The sequence below is a fragment of the Sturnus vulgaris genome, chromosome 3, assembly GCF_052056855.1.
Source record: "Sturnus vulgaris isolate bStuVul1 chromosome 3, bStuVul1.hap1, whole genome shotgun sequence".
Taxonomy (NCBI): domain Eukaryota; kingdom Metazoa; phylum Chordata; class Aves; order Passeriformes; family Sturnidae; genus Sturnus; species Sturnus vulgaris.
This window is the reverse complement of record NC_142245.1, coordinates 47,802,463-47,823,094: the sequence shown is the minus strand read 5'-3', so window position 1 is coordinate 47,823,094 and position 20,632 is coordinate 47,802,463. Positions and strand designations below refer to the sequence as shown.

Sequence of the window (20,632 nt, the reverse complement as noted above, 5' to 3'; positions counted from 1 at the left end):
AAACTATGGTCTCCAGAGTCAGGAAAAACCTTTGGTAGATGTATGTCAAAGCAATCATTAAACACTTTGGGAAAATAGGGAAAAAAAAAAGCATGAAAGGGATTAATAATTAAGCTTTAATCCTTTTCCCCAAGTACTAACATAAAATGAAAACATGCTCAGAATAGGAACTTGCATTTATTTTATTTCATTAGCTTCTCTAGTCATCTGACTGGATCCATAGTAATAAATGAATTATATCATCAAGAAGAAAAAATTATGATGAAAAAATCCATCATTGACTGTAAGCATTGAGCAAAATATGCTGTCAATGTTTGTTTGTTTGCTAAATGTGAGTTCTTCCAGAGTCAATATATAATGGCACGAGATAATGAGTATCATAATACAGTGATCTGACACAAAAATATTTACCCAAAAGAGGAGGGTTTGGTTCTGTTTTTCTAATTATTTCTAAATTCATCTTTCCCTTGAATTTTTGCTCAAAATGTTTTTGTTACAAAGCCATAAGACACTGTGTGATATTAAATGGTGCAGTTTCTTTGATATATGAAGTAAATAGACCAGCAATTCCTTTCCTTCATTCATGCACAATAACTAACACAAACCTCTCCCCTATGTTGATATCTAGTGTAAATGAGGTATTATTGTTTCTTTTTATTTAAAGGAATACAAGGTTACAATGACGATGCCATATTATAATCTAATTCAGTCCACTTTTAATGCATTCATCATTGTGTAATTCAGAATATGAACACAATATAATAATGAATAAATATTGCTCTGGTAAATCATACAGTTAACTTTTAAGTCTTAGAATGATTGAAAACTCAGAGAAGCTCAGCTTCTAAAAAATAAAATGCTAAGACAGGACTTCTGGAAACCATCCTTCTTGCAATGTTTTATTTAGGAAGCAGGCATTATTTCCAGAGCTGTCAGAAAGGATGAGGTCAAAACCAGAATAGTATGAGAGAGATCTCAAATAATGATATTTGCTAAATATATGCCAGAAATTATTAATGTTATAGGGTGCAGATCTTCCTTCACTCACACTAGGGATGAAGAGCAGAGGATGAAAGCCAGAAAGCATCTGCTCTGCAGCCCTAAATTTCTAAAACCTCTGTATGGCAACAGCCAATCCAGTCAAGTATTGGTTGAGAAGTCTGACAGGTACACTTAGATGGCAATGATGTCATTATGCTGTTTTTTCATAAAAAAAGGACAAGCTGGTATCTTCTAACACATAAGAAAAGATCAGGAAGAATATATTAATAAAGGAGACCAACCTTCCACTAAAATGGATAGAATAAAAAGCTATGTCACTTAGAAGTGATGGTAAAAAATAATTGCATTACTAAGAAATAAAAATAGTTAACAGTTAGGTAGCAGTTCCCATTTTCATTGTATTACACAACCACGAACTAATCTGTTAGCCTTGGAAGTCCAAAACAAATACCACGTAAGAGATACAAATAATCTTGCAAAATTAACATGTAAAGGCCGCACTCTCTATCACTACATCCATAAACCAATTGTGAATTCTATTTAACTGTAGACTTTGAAATGGAGTTCCAATGGAAATGAAATGATAAATCCTTTTGGAAATGCCATGATTCAAAAGACTCATGATGAGGAGTCCTGGGATCATCATAATTCAGCTCCAGTCTTTCAGACACTGACGAAGTGTTGGAACCAAACCTTTCTTTCTCAGGTCAGTTCTTGCATGTCTGGACTTCAAAGTAGATTCTCTAAGTTATTGTTTCAATGAAAACATGAACAGTCCTTAGCAGTCCAGTAACTGAGGAAAAGGAGAAACTGAGAACAACTCACCATCTGTCTCCTTCTGTCCAGTGCAATCCTGCATCTGAAATTTGGCTTTTTAAACTCCACAGGGATTAAAGGGAACCCTAAACTTGCACTGACTGCACTATTTGATAAAATGGAAGTGCTAGTGGGATGATTAGTACAGTCTTTTGTTATTCTGCCTCATCTACAAGCTCCTGTAATTGAACCATTTAATTCAATAAAAAATGTATTAACCACATGTTCATCTGCACAGAAAAAAGAAAATAACACTACTACTACCACCATTATAACATACCAGATCAGCACAGCTGGATTTTCTTGCCGTTAGGAAGCCAAGGCAAGCTACATTATCCATCATTTTCCAAAGCTGCCATGCAGTTTCTGCTTTCTGTATAAGTGCTACAGGGAAAGAGTGTCCTGGGTTTGACAAGATGACAGCGGGAGTCGCAGTGCAGCCGCCAGCACCTGCCCGGCAAGCCAAGCTCGGACAGAATGATGTGTGACCAAGTGGGAAAGCAGCCACACATACTTTGGTAAAACAAACAGTGCAGCACTGTCTGAGTGAGGCAAACAAACCAAACTGTGAAATGATTATAGCTTTACATACCATGATAAGAATTCACAAATCATTGGTATGATAGACTACATCACAATTTCAAGGAAGGGAGTAGCAAAGAAAACTTCTTTTAGCTTAAGAATGTATAATTACTTACCTAAGATCATAGTAATGGCATTCCCTGTGGGTTTGAGTCTTTTAGTTCCTGTTTCTGCTTTTTAATAGAATCTTATGAAAGGTACAGGCCAGAGAACACCAGATGAAATGTACACTTCCCCGGATTATTCAGGAAAAGTGTAGGCCCAGTACAGGCAGTGGCCATAGAGACTTTCATACACATCCATCCAGCACACCTCTGCTCTCTGACCAGCCAGAGGGAGTGAGATATTTGATATCCCACTAAGACCAACTGGAAGGGTAGGAGAAAGCATCCAGAAAAATGATCAGCGATTTCAATAAATGGGTATAACCCAGATTTAAAAGTCTGAAATTTTGACTAGTCTAATTTATTTCACATTGCTGTAAATAGAAAGTAAAATAGAATAAACAGTAGTAACAGTTCTGTCACATATTTTCAGTGCATTTAATTTCTCTCTGCTTATTTAATATTTAAATGCTTTTGTGCATACTCCACATTTTGCCAAAATTTTTCTTTTCCTTAAACCTCCCTATTCAAGAAGTTTATTTTTCTTGCTGTCTTTAAAGTGCTCTAAGAAGCATTTTCTGGAAAGTGAGATGGCATTCTGTGGGCTTGGCTATCTGTGAGCTCAAAACTAGCAAGCGCAAGCCTTTACAGCTGAAGAATTTCACATTGCACCTGTTTACACAGACAAGAAAATTACTTACCCTATTTTTCCATTTTTTTCTGCACTGCTGTTATATATACATTAGCCTAAACAGCAGAGGGCTCCATGCAGTGATTTATAAAAGACTTTTCTAACACAGCGAATGGAAGCCTTCAGAATGCTTAATACAGTTACCTAAACTAGCACATATACTTTGCTCCAAAACTATTATTTGTTAAAATAAAAATATGCATCCTAGTTTTAAGGTCTTCCTAAGATCATTAGCAATATTATGTATAACAATTTTTCAAAACACACAAAGGTTTTTTTGTTGGTTGTTTTTTTTCTTTTCAAAATACAATAAAGAATTTCAAAAGTTCATAATGGAAGATGAAAGCATTCACAGTTTTACATTTATAGTAGCTCATATCAACTGAAGTTAGTGTAGCACAAAGTACAGGATTCCATATGAATGTTTACGTGGCAACAGGAAGCACAGTGTAATTATCAGTGAACATGACCTCAGATTTACCATAACTAAATCACACTTATATTAAATATATTACACTAAATATAGTTTTGCTTCTTTGCTGAATGAGAATACAGAACCATAGAAATCAAGCACACCACAAAAAATCCTGGCCACTGTCTTGCACACTCACAGTAGCTAAAAACAAATGACTATCATATACTTTTTATATATGTACATTTACACATAATTATATCTACATACAAATGTATGTCACATACAGTGTGACGAGTGTACGTATATAGAGCTGCAGATGAAAGTATATGTACATATACACCTATGTGTGTACACACACACACACACACATATCTGCAGCTACATATACATATAATTTTGTCACATTATTCCAAGTATTCTTATGAGGGAAGACTATACCTTTCACTTATTAGCTATCAACTTGATACAGATAATGTTCAGCCAAACATATCCCAGTTACACTTCAACCCAAACTCTTCTATTTTGAATCCATAAATATGTTTCGTTTTCTAAATTCACCTGAATTAAATGCCAGTGCTTTAAAATCACTTTTGTGATTAATAAATTAGATTTGCTCATTAAGTACTTACTCTATTTCTGCTGCTAGTTCGAGGTCTAGCATGAGCAAGTTAGGAACTCATTTCTCTAATCATATGGATCCTTTTCATTACTTTGAAGAGTGTATATAGAACCTAATGCATAGCACTGAGCTACCTGATCCATCTCCCTGCAGCCCTGCAGTCACAGGAAAGGAGCATCCCTGGGGGGCAGAGGCAAGGGGATGCTACCTCAAGTGCTCCTGCTGGGGCACCCAAGGATGCCACACTGGGAGTCTGGCACACTGAGTCTGTGTGCCTGGCACAGCAAAGAAATACACTCTAAAGCTGGGCCATGGCAAGAGCCTCTTCTGTCCCTAAATTTGCTAATTAGCTTTTGCCAAACGTCTACCATCTCCTTCACTAGGACTGACAGACTTTTGTTCATATTGCTCAGCTGTACCTGCAACGTCCTCTGGGGATGTGATTGCTTAAGCTGTGTTTACTTTTACAGAATATGCTCTTTCAAACAGCTTACTTCTTGTAGTACAAACCCCTCACCAAGGGCTTTTGTATTATAATAGAAATGTAACTTTTAATGTGTTTCAATGGCCAGCGACTTTAGTGGAAACATCTACTTATTTATATGGCCTCAAAAATAAGAATAAATACTGTGTTGTCATTAGGATCAGAGAAGATAAATCTCAGACGTTGCACCTGTGCAAAACTCCAGATATGCACTTCTGATCTCTTTCACTTAAGACTTCCATCAAAGATTGAATTTATTATACAGCCTGTATAATTCTCTTGCATATCTTTTTTTAGAAATATGCCATCTATAACAAATATATATCCTAGTCTGCATAGTTAAAGGACAGTGATTTTTACAGATTTACTGAGTAAGTGTTTCTGTACTATTTATTATTTATTTACTCCATGACCCAATACTCATTCACACCATGACTTTCAGTCTTGAAATCATCTTGAAATCATCTAAAATGATTCTTAGAGGTTTCAGAAATGGGCTACTAATCTCACTTGTGATAGGCCTCAGGGCAGTGCACAGGTGTCTCACATGTAGCAGCAGCAGACTTGCCAAAGGAAGGGTACTTGTCTTTCTTGGACAAGTGCACTTAGTGGTTATTGTCTAAACAAATCATATAGGACAAATTGAAATCTTCAAAATGAGCTTGGACATGCCTAGAGTTTTCAAACACTTGAAAACCAGAGTAAATGAAGTCTCGCCTAATTAAGATTACAGTAAATATCGATTATCGGCTCAGTTAAATCTTTGCAGTACAATTCTATAAAGAGAGGAAATTATTTAAATTCCAGGCAGTTTCAGTGAGCCTTATTAGAATTACACCCCATCTGTCTAATTGACATTGGAGGAAACAGACATGCAGCTTGAAGTCAGTAAGAATTACAAATACTGAGAGTTTTATTCACTTTGAATAAACCACTGCAAACTGACATTGTGGGTATCTAGGGACAGGAAAGTTTGGAAGAAAGATTTATTACTACACGGAATAAAAATACGGTATTAAATTTAAATGAAAGAATATATGCCATTCCATTATCTCCTGTATTTGTGAGTAGTGAATATTTTTCCCTTGATTAAAACCTGTGCTGTAGCCGTGGAAAGGGGTTTTAACTCTTTAAGTGCAGCAGAAATAAGATGCACAGCTACATGGTCATCTTTCATGACAGGGAGAAAGAGACAAGTTTATTCAGAAACACACTTGGTTTTATAGCATGACTCGCAATTCCAAGAGTAGAGAAGAGGTGATTGGTTCAGAGAGAAGACACCCCATTCCCAGGGCCTGGTCACACACCACAACAGGTGTTCTATCTTGTTATTAATTCCTTTTTATTTTGACCAAATTATCACCCTGGGAGAAATTCTCCCTAGCCTTCAGCTGGACCAGCTTATCGGCTGGGAACAGAGCTGAAAAGCTCCAGCCTGAAATATTTTTCAGGCTGTAATTTTCTTACTTTCTCAATATGTGTCCCACACTGTGCATCTCAGAGAGTTCATTTCAGTATTTTATTATATCTGCACTTTTTAACCCAGGATTTATTAATATTTTGTTAATTAGTATAGGTTGGATCAGAGTTGTGATCTAGGTTTTCAGCTCTCTCCTTATGAAACCCTGTCCATTGACTCCACAGATAATCCTCCCAGTTAATATTTAAAGTAACATTAACATGTTCACTATGCTAAATAAAGGGAACTCTTATGCTTAATGATAACATTCTCCCAGATGTTGTTAAATGTTAGAATACCTTGAATCAACATGGAAAAACAGTGTCTAAAGAGAATAAAAATCAAGCCTTGTAAGTGATTTCTCCTCTTTTACTGAAATGGAATAGTCCTTTATAAAAATAAGCATGTCTGACTATGTTCATATTGAGAAGAACTTGTTATGAATTCTAGATAAAGCAAAAAAAATATATTATATTTCTAATCCTGCCCTACTTTTAGTAATACTTGCATGCATTTAAATTCCATATTTAATGTGAATATTAGCCATGAAGAACCTTTACAGGGAACAAAAAAACCTCATAGGCAGATCTCTTTACTTTCTTAATTGGTACTGGTTTAAAATGAAGTAATCAATTGATTATGCCTTAAAGAGAAATAAACTTGCTTTTTCTGTTTGCTCACTACACAATGCACCTCCAGAGAAAACTGGAACACCATACAAACACTTTTCAAGTATCAAAGAATTCAGAGAGCATGGAAACTGAGCTCTAAAGAAGCTCACCTGACACCTGACACAATCTTTTCAATTTCATTTGTCTGCAAGAAGAAAATAAAATGACAACATGTCTGTCAAGCCTTTAAACCAGAAAATTGAAAATATTTTTTTCTGGAAATCTTTTTCATGGTGGGAAAATAAATAGCCCAAACAACAACAACAAGAAGAAAGCTGTAAAAAAGCCCCCTCAAACCACAGATTTTCTGCTTTTCAAAACAATATGGTTTTTACCTTCAGAAACTAATTTAATTTTCTCTCAACTTCGAACTGAGTCTCAGATATTTTGTGACAAGAAGTGCTGAAAAAAGACAAGTTCCATTCCATTGTTCATTGAAAAAAATTATAAAAATATTTGTGTTTCCATCAAGGTCTGGCACAGAGCTGTCCAAGTCTCTGGACACGATGTGATGTTTCCCTGGTGTCAGGTCCTGTTATATGAAAGATCTCTAACATACATTATTTAAATGTGTTAAACAACAAGAATTTGAACTTCCCTGGAATGTCAGAGAATCTAAAAGTTTCTAAATTGAGCTATTGCTGACCACTAGGTATCCTACCGTAACTATGGCACTGCATGCAGGTATTAAAAGAGGAGACTATCTACTTTGGCTTTTATTGATGATGGACAGTGTGGCAATTAAACGTAAGATGCAATAAAGTGACTTGAAAAATGCTAGGAAATGCTCTATTAAGGGAAATTTATTGTTATTGGCTTTGGTGATTGAAATATTACTGCTATCTACTGTGGCATACCCAATACTCCCACACAGGACAGATGGTTTACTTAAAAAGTGAAAGAAAAAAACCCACAACCCTGTTGAGGGGTTTCAACTAGAGAAGAAAAATAACTTAGAAAAAGCTACTGGCTAATGAAATCTACTTAGTTTTTTGGACATAAACTATTTATATGGAAAGGAAATTTTATGAGAAGTTTTGTCAGAGTGCTATGATTTTAATATAAAACACTGCTTATTATTTTGTCTAAATATTGCCTCGAAGCATGCAATCATAATAATGTGTTAAAGCTTTTTTTCTTGGTGACAAGTAGTGACAGTTCATCAGAAAATAACATTTTTATTGTATTTATTCATTTAACTGTTTTACAGAATGGAAATTCCTATCATCTGAGATTTGGGGATATATTTTCACACTGATAAGCTTATGAATTGTGCTAGTAATTTATTGGAATGGATTAATTGCTGGAGAGGTAAAGAGTTCTGTGTGCATCCTTTTTATGTATATTTCTTTAATACAATTGCAAACAAAATGCTATAATATGGTAAAAACTGAATATTTTTAACCTCAGAGGAACACCTTGGTAAATAACCAAGAAAAAAGGGAAAATACTTTTTGTTTTAACATGTCACTCATTTATTTTAATAAATACTTTGTTTCTTTATTCACCAGTATGTTTAAAGTCCACCTTTCTATCGATTTAAAAGTGTAGTTTAACACTCACTAGGTGGCACAATAGTTATTCAGAACCAAAAGTCTGGACTTTGCAACAAAATCTTAACCAGTCTCTCATAAAGCCTTTGTCTTATATACAGAAATTAGAAACCAAGTTATATCTATTCCTTGATAGGGACAGCAGATAAAAAAATGCATGTCATCCAAGTACTGGTCTAAATCAAACTAGCAGCCAAATTGCAGAAAACGGTGTTTTCTGTTGTAGTTTAAGTTCAATTCTTTTTTTTCCCTTTAGAATAGACACATTTGCAAGTCCTAGTGGAATTCTGTAGATTAATCAAAATGGCCCATTCCAAACTTCAACCCCTTTTATGCATGCTGCCAGGAATTTGTAAAGTCTCTGGGAAATCGATGGTGGCAGGCACTGTGGATTTTAATGCATGCAAGTGATTGCTCTTTAGTGAGATACAGACAAGTAATCAAATAATGCTCCAATGCTATGCTCCTTTTTTAGTTTTTTTTTTTTTCAGGGCTTGTGGGTTTCTTTGGCTGTTCGCTCTTTTGAGCTACAGAACAAAGACGTGCCCAGGTGGGCATATCACTAAATGGAGACATCTCCAATGAAAAGACTTGACAGAGAGGGAGGAGGTGCTAAGGAAAAATTCATTTTCAGTTATTCTGCATAAATCCCTGTTGTAGCCCTCATGACAGTGTCCTCTTTCTAAGATTTCACTAGATTTGCTTGACTATCTCCTTTTCTGCCCACTTGAAATATATCCCTATAATTTGAAGGTTTTGAACTACAGTTTTAAAAAATCACTGCTAGTATAGAGAATACACATTCACAAGGTAGTGATTTTATTCTGTGTGCAAAATGGATCTGCTCCAGAAATTCACTGCAGTTACACCGCAGAGTATTGATTTCTTTAAGACTCTTGTCTGATGGTTGTAGCAGGTTTGTAGTAAAGGAGGCACAAGGCTGAGGAGGGAAAATGAAGTACTCAGGGTTAAGAAAGTTAAATGTGGAAGTCAAGTGTATTCCTAATTTTGTCACAGTATCTCCAGACACTACAGAAGGAGTGATGTGTGCTGATCTTTAAAATAATATCCTTGAAAGGGTAGAGCAAAGCTGAATTTAGTAAATCACAAGTATTCCTCAACTTTCATATATGCAACTTGGTAAAATGAAGGATCTTGAACTATATCTTTGTAGGGCTTTGTCTACACAATTCTGAAATTTTAAGATCATTCCATCAACAAAAAGGACTGGTTTTATATGCAGCAACTATATTTTCATTTATTTCACTACAAATTTTCTATTCACTATCTAGCTAACACAGCCATGGTACTCTGCAGTCCCTCCTTGTTTTTGTTTCTGAGGATTCAGGCATGTTGCACATGGTAAATGGAAAGACATGGAGATATAATTACATTAGCTATAAAGGTTGCTATCTAAGTAACAGGATTTTGCTTCTAAAATAAGAAGGTAGAGTGGACTCATGATTGTTTGCATTTTCCCTTTCAAGCCTATAAAGCCTGCATTTTGTAAACCCATTACAGTCTAGGACAATCAACAAAAGACTTAAAATCAGGAGTCTTACATAAATCACAAGGAAAATATTTCTCCAGCTTTGATAGGGTTGCTCAAATGGCAAATATTTTATTTTCAGAAAAGAAGAAGAAAGCTAGAAGAAAGAGAATCTGTACCTGGAAAAAATATCTCCTGCTTTAAAAGGTCAGAAGTATTTTAATGCTTGAACTAAGAGTAGGGATACATGCTGCACATCTTTTCACAAAGTCCCATTGTCTCAAAAAAGTAGCAATAATGCAGCATGATTTGCTTCCATTCTTCTGTATCTTCCAGCTGCTCCACTTTTACTCTTTGATTTGCCACTGAGCTGTACTTCTAGGCTGCTGTGAGTCAATCTGACCAATTATTTTTTAGAATCAGAAAAGAATTCTCTATTTGGTTGCCACTCAGGAGAGTATTTTCCTTGTTGTTCTTTTAATCTTTCTTGCCAGTCCTACAGAGATACATGTGGGTAAAAGCTCCTAGGACTGAGTAATCTTAATTAGGTAAGTATCTGCAGCAACCTGTGGACAGACTCCAGAGAAGATAAAATGGTTTTGGATTTCTACTGGTGGACATCAGAGAAGAGGACAAATTTAAACTTGCTGCTATTGGTACCTCCTCTCCCCATTTCTTGCAGGATTAAAGGTTTACTGTAGAAAGACCAGTGCAGGCTTTGTCTTTTTTCTCCTGCATGACCTGAGCAGCAGCTCTCAGGGGTGGTTCAAACCCAGTATTCCCAGTTTGCAGGACTTGTCACCTGGATCCTTGTATTCAGCAAGAAATGTGTACTGCACTGTAACTATATTCTTCAAAAACTGTTCTGTGGGCCAGGGCACGTCCTTTGGAGAGAATGAGGTGTGAGTAGGATTTGCATCCAGGGCAGGGATACCAGGGGAAGCATAAACTGCACATGCTCGTGTGCTAAAAGCTCCTGCACGAAATTTCACTGCACAAACAAAACCAATCTAGATAAAGATAAAAGGGACACAAATTATAAAATACAATACAAAGATGTACAATGGTGGAATGTTGTAACTCCTTATGGAAACCTGAAGTCAACAGGTAAAGCAGGGAGGGCATGCAGACAATCCTTCCTTTTGGGATAACGTTTCTTGTAACTGAAAGTAGCAACAGAATCACTTGAAGGTAAAAGGCATGTCTATTAGTTGGAGCAGAAATTCTCTGTCATCAGTTCTCCCTCTTCCTATGGTGCTCTCATGGCTAAAAGAAAGGCTCTTACAACCACATGTAGTCAGGAAAGGAGTCCAGGTATAATGGACTGAACAGGTCAAGAACAGCTGGGGCTGTAATGCTTCTACAGAAGAAAGCATCTTCAGCAGTGAATTACTCAAGAGGAAGAATTGTTTGAAAATGGCTGGAAAAATGCCACTTTCCTAAGAACCTAAATTTTTGCTTGTCATGGTAGAAATACAGACTCAAAGAGTAGGAAGAGAAGAACAAAGGTTCTGTTAGCATCAGAATTTTATATCAGAACAAGACAAATGCATGGAGTTGTTTTGGCATATATTATAAACAAATCAATGTCTTATTTCTCATATGTCTGACAACAAAAGTGCCAGTGATGATCTTAGTGAAGAGAAGGAAGAAGCCACACTGCCGCCTAGGCTTTCAGGAAACCCACACTTTTTGTTAAATAAATACATAAAATCTCTCACCCACTTATATCACTTTTATACCATTTCAGCTGAGACTTGAGATCTGATTGCTGATGCTTAGTACAGCAGTATGAAGAACAGAATCAGGTTTCCAAAGAGACCAGGCATCATGGCAAAGCCAGTGAAGCTGTGAGCCAAGTGATGGCAGATAAACACGTGGATTTCTAAGTCCTGCTTTCTGCCACTCCAGTTGCTGCAGGCAAAGCACGTCCACTATGCTTGCTCCTGAAGTAGTCATTGCATAGCAGTCATTGCACGGGATCTCTCTGATTCAGTATCATTTTATGAGAGAAAGGAAGCAGGGAGAACTGAATCTCAATAAAGTAGTCAGACATTAAAAGTGATAGACGAGAAAAAAAATGCATTTCCAGGCTTAACCTGACATCAGTCAATGGCAGTAGCTGGGACCCTCAACAACTCCTTGCTACCAGAGAGGCAGTGGTTGATGAAAGAGAAGGAGTTTATGGTATTTCAACAAACCTATGGGCACAAAGAAAATACACTGGATTTATCTGTGTCACCTGAAATACAGGAGCAGAGGACATGTGGAAAAAAACAAGCTGGCTGTTCAAGTGGCTCCAAGCCAAAATATCTGAAAGATACACCATATCTTTTATACCACAAAATACCATAAAAGACCTGGATTCCACATCCCAGATGGCTTCTCTATATTTTTTTCTTAGAAGTGATATTCATATTATAGTGAGAACTAAAGGCAAGGGATATAGCAATGTTTTTAGGAAAGTGAACATGTTAATGTTGTAACATTTGGAAAACCCTGGTCTTCAGGAGGTCAAACACTTGCAATGTAGTACTGTTAGCACTAGCCAGGCAACACGGAGCAGTGTAGGAATGTGCCTGAGCTGCTATATTTATGTACGTCATCAATACTGCACACAGCAGGATTTTCTAGATTTTTTTGCTGTATGTGGATTTATCATCAAAATTGTGCAGGATTTCCTTGCCATTCTCATTGCTGCCGGCCAAATGTAAATTTTCTAACTAAATAATTAATGAAAATTAAAGCATTGTAATACTTATCCATCACTGAAAAGTAGCTATTGACTTTGAATAGGCATTTAGCATTCAGCGTCTCCAGGTTTTTCAAAAACCCAAAAAATCCTACCTCAGCAAATGTAGCCCAGTTTCAGAGATTAGGATTATCTGCATTTCTGCTGAAGTTACTGATAAATTTTAAATTAATAAAGAAATTGAAAGATTTTGAAGGAAGTAATATTAATTTAACTACTGAAACTTCAGAATATTAATTGCTGCCAGAATACTGGTAAGACTTTCAAAAGCCAAAATGTAGCCATGAGGGACCGTGTTGAATCATAGTCACTTGGATATGTATTAATGTTTACCTGAGCTTTTGAAATAGAGACTAACACTTAAATCTCACTGTAGACTGTTTTGATCTGAGCTTGCTTTTCCAAATGTCTCTGTGGCCCCATCAATCCCTTTCACTAATCCTTACTGCTGCTTCAAAATTTTTCCAGCTGAAAATGTATCTCTCCTCCAAGCTCTATATTATTAGTGAATATAAATAAGCTGTGACTCTTTCAGATTCATGTAAACCTATCAATATTCCCATGCTGGCGGTGCTTTCAACTGCAAGAGAAACACTCCACACCAACATCTCCAGCATATTAAAAATAAAAAATGAGAGTTTTCACGGCACTTGCATATTTCTGCCCTTTCATTTGTCCTCTATCACTCATTTACTCACAGGAGGAAATTACTTTTCCTGCCAAGGTAGAGGTAAAAAGTGTCAGACAAGGGTAAATTTAAAAAAAAAGAAAAAAAGATTCATTAGTGAACCAGAGGAAACAATTTCTGAGATACAAAGTATCAGCAGAAATGAGTTTCTACTGTTGCATTCCTGTGACCTTATTCAAAAAGGCATAATATACCATCTATTTTTTGCTACTAGAAATAATTTTCAAATGATAGTATCTAGCTGAATCAATGTTTCACTAGACTCTCTCTACTTATAAATACTTGGGTTTTTTTTCTTTCACAAAAATGAAGAAAAGCTTTTCTGAGAAGTTGAAATAAAAATGTCTGCTTTACTTGTAAAAATCTGAGAGTTGGGAAATTATAATAAATGCCAGTGTAATTGGAAATACTGTCCCTAATTCCAATGCTGCAAGGTTTCACACTGAGTTTATTTCAACACACTGTTTGCAATTTAAACTTCTTTTCTATTTGAGTAATTTAAGCACATTTGCAAAGCTTCTCATTGCTCTTAGTTTGTAAGGTAAGAAAGAAAGAAAAAGAATGGAAACCAGTATAAAACAATCTTTACTATTACTTAGGACTAAAAAATCTGGCCATTTGAAGAAAGTAAACTGAAGCCATAAATATGCAGATTGGCTGGCATGGGCAGTGAGAAGTTCATCTGGAAATGGGGGGCCCTAACCCATAATGGAAGAAGAAAGACAAATACTTGTATCAGAAGAGGGAAATGGAAGATATTGACAGTCTGAGCCATATTACAACCTCTAGTACAGGAGAGTTTCAGGGAATGATGGAGATGTGGCTTACAGGGAGCTCATGGTCAGTGACAGCACACAGAATCTCTAGAGCTATTACCACATTTGCAAGCTGTCATTACCCCAAGGAGATGAAAGGCTGGGATTTTACTCTATATGTGCCAAAAAAACCCAGGTAAGGGAAGCCAGTGCAAAAGGGTCTCAGTTTTGTGATCTGGGTGCCTGGCTCCCAAGTGCTGACTTCACTGTGCTTTCCACTGGCTGCAGTTTTTCCAGGTGCATTGCTGGGTTGGGATCCTGTGCAGGAAATATCGTATGTAATTTCCCACTAACAGCCCCCACAACACAGCAGGTCAGAGTTCACTTGAGACTGCCAGTATTTGCTAGGTTTTTTCATTTATTCATTGAAACATCTGTCCAGAAATCAAGCCAATCAGAAGAACAAGAGATCAAATCTGGAAGCCTGAGTAAACAAATGACAGATGATTACACTTACAGTGCCTTCCTCTGGCCTAGTCAAAGCACCAGGTATACACAGACCTATACGTGTATGGGTTTATAACCTAAACACATAAGTGGAGTGAAAAACGACATTGCTAACAAAATATTTAGGGCAAACTGATGCACAGGGACGCTGGGCAGGAGTTTGGTAGGCCTCACTCATTTAGTAGCTATTCAGGAAGGAATTCATGGGGCTTTCACTTTACTGTATAAATATACACACATATATGTTTCTCACTCATTTTGCTGGCTGCATCAAGTACTTTTTCTTTCCACAGTCTGATACACATCAATATAACCTAACTCTGTAACTGTTTTTCAAAAAATCTACATCAGTATTAAAAAATAATATCTTTTTGCAAACTAGGAAGTTATAAAAGAATAATTTCTCTACTAGAAAGTTACTTTAGGGCAGATTTTTCCATTAAATAATCTCACTGCAATATATACTTAACTTGAATTGATAGAAGTGAAATGCAAGCAAATTCAGACAACTTAATTGTCCAAGAGTTGCATATTAAAAGTGGACGGCAATGAGGTTTTTCTTTCTTTAGGAATATACTTTTTTTTTACTTCTAACATGTAAAGAATTTTCAGAACAACCAACATTTTGGTTCCCTTGATGTTGTAAAAACCAGTTCATAAATCAATACATTCCAGTAAAAAGACCCATTCAAACATCTTCTCCGTATACACTTAAGCACAGAGTCCTTGTGCATGAATTATCATGTGGTTAGAGAAGTCAACAGGTTACACACAGCTCCGTTTTCAAAAGGAGTCACTGGTGTGCCATTCTGTAAATCACTTTAATCCCTTAATTTTATAAATGTGTGTAAATCCCTTTACCTAACAGCTATGTCCAAGCCCCAGCTGAATTATTCTGCAAGACATATTCATGCCTTTGGAAGGAAAGACCTTAAAGCTAATAGCAAACAGCTAATAGCTATTTAATTTGACCTTTTCCTTAAAGCCAGGTAAATATCAAACCCCAGTTTGCATGTCTAAATGAAATTTAGTTTAGAAACCCAAGTGGAATAATGATACCTTCCCAGGTCTTGAGTGAGGCTATTGCCCCTAATTAGGACAGCCACTCAACAGGACCCTGACTCTGCTCCCTTTGCTCATCTTCAGGAGTGGACATAGACAGTGCAAGTAAACCTAGAGGGGAAATTCAGGTCATTCAACATTGCAGAAGATTGCCATCGACTGTATTAATAAATCTGCACTTTTTAAATTGGCCTTGGCAGGTTTCCCTCTGTGTATGTGTCTCCTGCTAACCAATAAAACCTGAAACTTAACCTTCAAGGGAGTTGCATGGGAGACTCCCACTGGTTCTCAGTGCAGCCTGTTCCATGTGCTCCAAAGCTCCTTGGAGTCACCTTCCTGTCCTTATGAGGCTTCTGTTAGACCACTCATGTTCTTCACTTCCAGGCTGCTATGCAGTCATGCTCTTAATAGACTTTGATGTAGCCTTTAAAATAACAAACAGTCCTGATTCCTTTTTCATTATTTTATTCTTCTGTTTGCCATAAGATCTTCACCTGAACCTCTTCTAAATATACGCAAATGTCAGTGCTTCTTTGTATCTGTGCTAATATGACTTTTCTAAAAATTTTTATTGACCTCTTATTTTTCACTCAGTTCACTTCCCTCCATGCAAAAATGGAATAAAGCCCTACTGTTCTTTATTCTAATAACTCACAGAGGCAAATAAGTTAAGAAAGTATAAAAGAATGAAGAAGGACTATTTTTCAAGTATTTGTTTTCTGAAAAAACAATATTAAGTCTGGATCATAGTAAATGATGGACAGCATTTATGCTTTCACTCAAAATGTTCTCAACAGGAAGCAGCAATTTCCAAATATTCTGGTAAAGAAGCCTTTGTTTCCCTACAAGCTTAAATCTACAGCTTATAGAAAAGTATTCTAAAAAATTAATTACTAAACTGCATTAAAATTGCATAAAACATATAAGGTACCATAATGGTTAGCTGTATTTTCCACATTTTCACTATGCAGAAAGAAAACAATGATCTGTATACTTTCTATATGCTGGGGTGATATCTGACATTATAGGTAGGGATATACACAACAAACAACTTTTTCGTTTTTACACTGAAAGAACTGGTAGCATATATCCACTAGATTTTTTTTTTTGTGTCAGAGAAGTTCTAAAGCAATTCACCACTGGACAAACAGTGTTTTATAAAATGTTGGAAATTTATTATATAAAGCTCCAACGCTAAGGTGTAACATATTGATTATTTCTCTGACTAAATGAACACTCTATCCCACACACTGAAATGGTAAAAAAAAAATCATGAAGAGCCCCATTTGTAACCTAGCATATTTCCACCAGCCTGAGGCATAATTGATCCTAATCTCATTCAACATATTTAATACAGCTTTTTTTTTTTTTTTTTTTTTTTTTTTAGGCTTGTGTGTGGTAGGTTTTGGTTGCTATTATTTTGGGGTTTTTAATCCCTTAATCTCCTGTAGTTCATCAAGGACTAGAAAAGCATACTAGAAGGAAAAGAAAATTGTTAAACAAAGAATTGAAAAAGTTAATTCTTCTTGCTGAGGACCAAACTTTGACTATTTACCAGCCCTGACAAAAAAAATGGCCTGTTTATTACCTTGCCCTTTCAGCATTTGCCTCTGTGAATGCCCAGCCAACATTTACATGTTAAGGAGCTGCTCCTCTGTGCCACATCCTCCCCTGACAATGTGATGGCACTTTCCTTAAGACAGCAAATGGAAGATCTCCAAATAAAGCTGCTTCTTACACAAGCACTGCACAAATCCTGGTGGAGGTCCCTTGATCTCCTTAGCCATTGCATGGTTGACCAGATATACTAAACAGAGAATCCAGCAAATTATATCAAATCAATAACTGCTTTCTCAAATTCCATGAAAAACCTTTCCTCATAGTTTTAGTAGTTTATCTGAAAGGTATTGGTCCCACATCTCTAATGTAATTGATGTCTCCAATGAAATAAATGCCTTGAACATACAGGAAGTCCAGCTGCTTCTAGATCTCAGCACGGAAAATATTTTTCTCTCTGACTCTATATTACCTATTTCAACTGAAGCTTTTTGAAATCTATAATCTAATTTAAACATAATTTTGTGATTGATGACAGAGCTTCAAATAGTGCTCTATGAAATATGGAAAAATACTGGCTACATCTAAAGATAGTTATAATTTTCTTAGCTCGGTGAAACTAAATTTGGTTTCCAGGTATCCTTGAGGCCATAATTAATGCATGCATTCAGGCAAAGGGAGGATAAAGTGCACCTGGACTTCTAAAACTATAGTTTGAGAAACAACTTTCCAATTGCAGAATTTTTCCCAACATTCTTAATGAAACTACAAAATCAATATGGTCTTATCCGTGTAAAAATGGTAAAAAAAACCCCATGACTTCAAGCAGAGAAAACTTTAAAAATACTAACTTGATGGAATGTTTGGAGCAGCTCAGGACAAGCCATGAATAAAACTGGGCATGTGAAAATTCCTTTTTTCTCAGAAGAAATGTTCCTTTTTTTCTTTATGTTTTGTTATTGTAATGAAAGGCAATAGCTCAAATTCAGACAAGTTTGGGACTTTTTTCTATTTTATTTTATTTGGAATAAAAGGAGGTTTTTGTAATAAAACTATTTCAGTGTCAAAAGACTTTACTTTCATACTGTCATTAAGTGTTTTAAATATTTAAATTTTAAAAATATCAGTAGTTAATTAATCATTAATCTACATAAGGCATTTACACCCTTTTACATCCAAGAGATATAAATAGAGTTGGTAGATTCCAGAGAAAGTCTTCCATTTCCTGAAAAATGCTTTTAGCAGTGGAAATTTCCTTACCAGAAGCTTTCTGGCCAGGTCTCTTTGTAAGGCTTATAAATGTGTTCCTCTGGTGAAGTGCAGCATGATCTTATTAGAAATTGTTCAAAGTAGAGTTTTTCTACATCTTTTTTTTAAAAGGCTTGTATCAAGCATTGAAACTGCTTGACGGAAGACTGTTTCCATCAAGCTGTACTGCAGTACTGACCTAAAAGGCCCATAGGAAGTTCAGGAGAACAAACTGAATTAATTATAAGAGTGTGTGTTTCCCTTGGTCCTCTAAATGGCATCCATGCCCAAAGTGAAAAATTGATCCAAGAGCACTCATTTTTGACCCACCTGAAGAATCAGAAGAACTGTCACCAAAGGAATTAAAGCATCAATGCTCCAAAGATGTGACAGAAATCTCTGTCTTCATGCACAGGAGAAAACCATCAGAGACAATATGGGAATACTGTCCAGTGGCAGAATCAGATATAAGGTTATGCTAATTATGCCAGTATGTTTTTAGAAACCATTAACATAGGTATATGGCATTCAAGTATTGTCCCATAACTGCATCTCATACTCACTCATATGATTCTCATTTGGATTATAATTAAAACCAAAACTTTCAAACTTCAGATAGCTAGATGGAGCTGAGGTTTTTTACAAAGTCCCAGGGTTTTGGAGGATCAATTAATAAACTTTTAAGGAAAAAGAAGTTAGGTGATAATTTTAGAGCTAAACTCCCAAATCACCCAATAAGAGGATTCTGCCGCACAGCCTTTTGAGAAGGATCTGACATTGATGACACTTATGAGAGTAGGGTCAACCATTTAGTTTATTAGTCAACGTTTTTTCTAGTTCTTACAGTGAGTATGTGACTTTGTAACTAAGTTTCTCATGATATAATTTTCAGGAGTGCTAGTAGAGCTTTTCACCCTAAGCTATTGACTTGTGTATATGGAAAGTCCAGAAGATTAAAGATGGCTTAAAGTGAACATCAAAATGCAGATTCATATAAACTTTATGATCTTGGCTTTTACCTGCTTTGTGCCTCAGTTGCTTTATTCAAGTAGAAATAAAAAAAACCCCAAACGTATTTAATTGTCAAGACTACAGCTAATTATTTACAAAAGCACTGAGTCTTTATAATTAATTTTTCATTTCCTCAGGTATCAAAGAATTGTTAATTTGTCTCGAATTTTTTATTATCTCTAAACATTTCAAACTGCTCTGCCCAAGCAAACATAGAATCCAGCAGAGTTATAAGAAGTACCATAACAGAAGTCATGGATCATGTTTTTCAATAAAGCAAGTTAATGCTGCAAATATTGCAGCAGGGCTTTTTTTTTTTTTTTTTTTTTTTTGACAGAATAGATTTCCTATCAAGGGCAATTGCCCAGGTCCTTGAATTACCAGTTCATCTGTACTTGGCAACCTTGCCAGCTCTATACCTCATGGTGGTAGAGCTCTGCTTTACATCCAGGAGGAAGCATTTTCCTCAGACTGACGTACTCCTGTTACCCTACTACTGCAAGGCAATTCTGCAATGGTATCTGGCCAAATATTATCTTCCACTTTTTCAGTTTGGCAATATCCATGTACCAAACTACTTTGATCCTTGCCACGGATCAATATATTGTTCATTTTTGCATTTATACAAACACATACAGTCTAGCTTACTTAAATGAACAGATTTTGAAAGCTAAAAGTACATCATAACAGGAGGGAAGAGAGGACAGTTTGACATATTGATTATGGGAATTATTACTACCAATGTCACTACAACGTATACGTGTATTTATAGAGACTGCTGGCAAGATTGTCTCTTTTCTCTCAGACCACATCTTTAAGTCCTTCTAACAACAGCTTATTATCAGAGACAGGTTTATCAAAGCTGTGCAGATCAGTTAGGAGTGAAGACTTACGTGTGAGAATGTGTGTATTCATGTGCAAACACTCATATATCTTTCTACTAAAATGTTTGCTCAGAGTTATGGAATATTTGTGAAACAAGAACAGAATGGTTATCAATTTATCCTACAGCTCCCCGAATTTTCTTGTACTATTTATACACACCAAATTTTGTTTTTTTTACAGACATTTTTCATAAGACACAAGAGAAATAGGGAATAACTAGGAAGACTATATCTATATATTGCAGTGAGCTTCTACTACAGCATTCATTAATTTTCTGTGTGC

General features: G+C 36.0%; 1 protein-coding gene across 2 annotated transcripts in view; it reads right to left on the bottom strand.

Annotated features, from left to right (window-relative positions):
* CHRM3 (cholinergic receptor muscarinic 3) overlaps positions 1–20,632 on the bottom strand; it is a 266,270-nt gene that overhangs the window by 14,386 nt on the left and 231,252 nt on the right. The gene's annotated exons all lie outside the window — the stretch shown is intronic.